This window comes from Condylura cristata, unplaced genomic scaffold (genome assembly GCF_000260355.1).
Source record: "Condylura cristata isolate star-nosed mole 26May11 unplaced genomic scaffold, ConCri1.0 scaffold00008, whole genome shotgun sequence".
Taxonomy (NCBI): Eukaryota; Metazoa; Chordata; class Mammalia; order Eulipotyphla; family Talpidae; genus Condylura; species Condylura cristata.
In genome coordinates this window covers 25,301,172-25,303,989 of record NW_004567109.1, presented here as the reverse complement: position 1 = coordinate 25,303,989, position 2,818 = coordinate 25,301,172, and positions in this window count along the sequence as shown.

The following is a 2,818-nucleotide window of genomic DNA, read 5'->3' as shown; positions in this document are numbered from 1 at the left end:
AGGTCTGCACTCCCCTCATTGTGAGTCCCAACGCTGGCCTCCAGGGAAGCCGGTAACCCTGCCCCTGGCTCCAACTGATCCCTGACCCTACCCTGGTCCCGTTCTGAGCCCCACCAAAGGCCCCTAGCAGAGCTGTGACCCACCTCAGAGCAATCCCTGAACCGGCCTCCTGGCCCAGGCTGGAGCTCAGCCTCAGGCTGGCCCCTGATCCTATCCTCCAGAGGCCTCTCCTATTAGCAAGAATCCTGTGAGGTCAGAAACCTGCGCTTCCCATACAGGCCAGCTGCTTTAGATTTCTGTGCATGTAACTGAGTCACCTCTATTTACCTACTAACTGTATGACTGGGTCTGTTTGGGCCAGCACTTACAGTCATGTAATGATAAGCATTTATTGAACACTTACCAAATACCAGGCTTCATGCTGTGTGTAACAGATGTTGTCTCATGTTATCCTCACCAAGAACCCTCAAATAGGTGTTATCGTGTCCCCATTTTACAGATGAGAACAAGGGGCCCCGAGGTGTGCTAAAGTACTGTGTGTGTCCATCACACTCACCTGCCCGTCAGGTGGGAGGGAAGCCTCAGCTGCAGGAAGTAGAGGCATTTGGGCAGGTGGGAAAACCGAGGCCCTTCTAGGGACTCTGAGTTTCTGAAGCCACAGAAGGGCCAGGTGAGTCCGATTGAGGTAAATTGTGTGAGGGAGTGAGACCAGGTGACCAGGTACATAATTTATGGAGTTCAACATGAAATAAATGTTAAAAAAAATGAGGGCTATTGGGGCCCTCCCCGGTGGTGCAGTGGGTTAGGATGCAGCACTGTAAGCTGGCAGCAGCCGCTTCAGTGTGAGTTCGATCCCCGCCTGGGAGGTGATCCACATGGCTCAGCAGACCTCTCCTGTCTCGCCCGCTGCTCCCCTCAGCAGCGTACTTTGTCGATCTGCCTGTTCTGCTCCCCACTCTGTCTGGTGAATCCTCTCACTGCCCCTGCATCTCTGGCCTGTACCCCAGTTCTGTATGCACAAATAAATAACTCTTCAAAAAAAGAAAAAGAAGACTGTCAAGATGGCAACCTCCAGGCAACCTCCAAACTTTCCAGGGCTTGCGCCCAGGGCCCTGTGTGATGGCACAGGTCACAGGCCCATGGAGGTGACCCACAAGAGGAGGCGTGTGTGGGCTTAAGCAGCCCCTGAGAGGGATGTGTGTACTCAGGGATGTGGCTGCTAGGCCTGGGGTCTGAGTTTCACGCGGGCCTTGGGGCAAGGTCTTTGGCTGTGCAGCAGTCACGGGGCAGCTCTGGGCCCCAGCATGGCGGTATGACCAGTGGGCCCAGTACACGAAGAAGAGCTGGTCCACCCGGGCTGGGGAAGCCTGTCTGCCGGGCAAGTGGGAAGTGTCTGGGGGGGTGGAGCCAGTGTACAGGGCGGCATCTAGACAGTGTGCATCCAGCTGTGACAGACGGTGCACAGCTGGAGGGTGTGAATGGGGTGTGTACATGATTAGGACAGACGGACTGATTGTGTGTCTGAAGGGCCAGTGCAGCAGTCAGAGTGTGTGTGTGCATGGCTGTGAGTGTGCAGTGTGTGGTGTAGGGCTGATGTGAGAGAAGTTGTGCCCATTGACACCCACCTTCCCGGGGGAGGGGGGTGCTGCCCTGGTGAAAGTGTCGCTACCCCAACCCCAGCCTACCCAGCCAAGCCCCTGGGCCTTTGTGGGGCCAGGTCCCCACTCAGAGACATTCCTGCCTGCCACAGGGTGTGCAAAGCCACGGAAGCAGCCTCCTAGGCGGATGGGGTGATCCTGGGCCAGTGGTGTCAGGTTCCAGGTGCCCTGCCCTCCCTCTGCAGCCCTCTGAGGGCCTTTGTTGGAAGTTCAGACAAACTTGTCAGGGGGGCGGGCAGGAGGCAGCCTCCTAATCGGCTTTCCCAGAAAGGAGAAGAGAATAAGAGATTGGGGGGAGCAGATCTATGGGAAAAGGGGGAGGGGCAGGCCTACCAGCCCCCAAAGGGGTCCATCCCCCAGGATCGGCTAGGCAGGTGCCCCTTCATGAGGGTCCCTAAGGAGCCAGGCCCCTGGACTGAAGGCCCCTAAGAAAAGGAAGGTTGAAGCAGGAGCTTCAGCGAGCCCCCTCCCCACAACACCCCCCACCCCCGCCGGCCCCCTCTGTCCCAGCCACCCTGGATCTCTGAGCACCTACTGAGTGTGGGCAAACAGCCACCTCAGCCCCCTCCTTTCTCTCCTCCCAGCCTCCCAGGAAGCAAAGAGCATGGTTAGTAGCTTCCCATTAACAGAAGAGGAGACTGAGGACCAGAGCAGGCAAAGAGTAAGCTGTGAGCAACTTGTCCCACCTCCAACATAGAACCTTCTCTGGTACATAGTGAGTCCCATCGTCAGCTTCTACCTGTGTCATCTCTCTTAGCAACATCTCACTTAGTTCACCATGTCTCTGTTGACAACTGTGCAGGTCAGGAGCACGGATTCTGAGGTCGGCTGGGTCTATAGCTTAGTTCACCCATTAGCTGTGGTCACGGACATGCCACTTCCCTCTCTGTGCCTCAGTTTCCATTTCTATAGAGTAGGGGTAATGATAGTACCTACCTCACAGAGTCGTATAAAAATTAAGTGGTTTAATATTTGTGAAGTGCCAGCCATGGAGAAAACACTCTGCAAGCATGGAGTTAAAAAACCTTCAAGGGCCCTCCCTGGTGGCGCAGCAGGTTAAAGCACAGCACTGAGAATCTGAAGCCGCTTCCGCATGAGTTCGATTCCCACCTGCCCCGGAGGTGACCACATGGCGTGGCAGACCTCTCCTGACCCGCCCG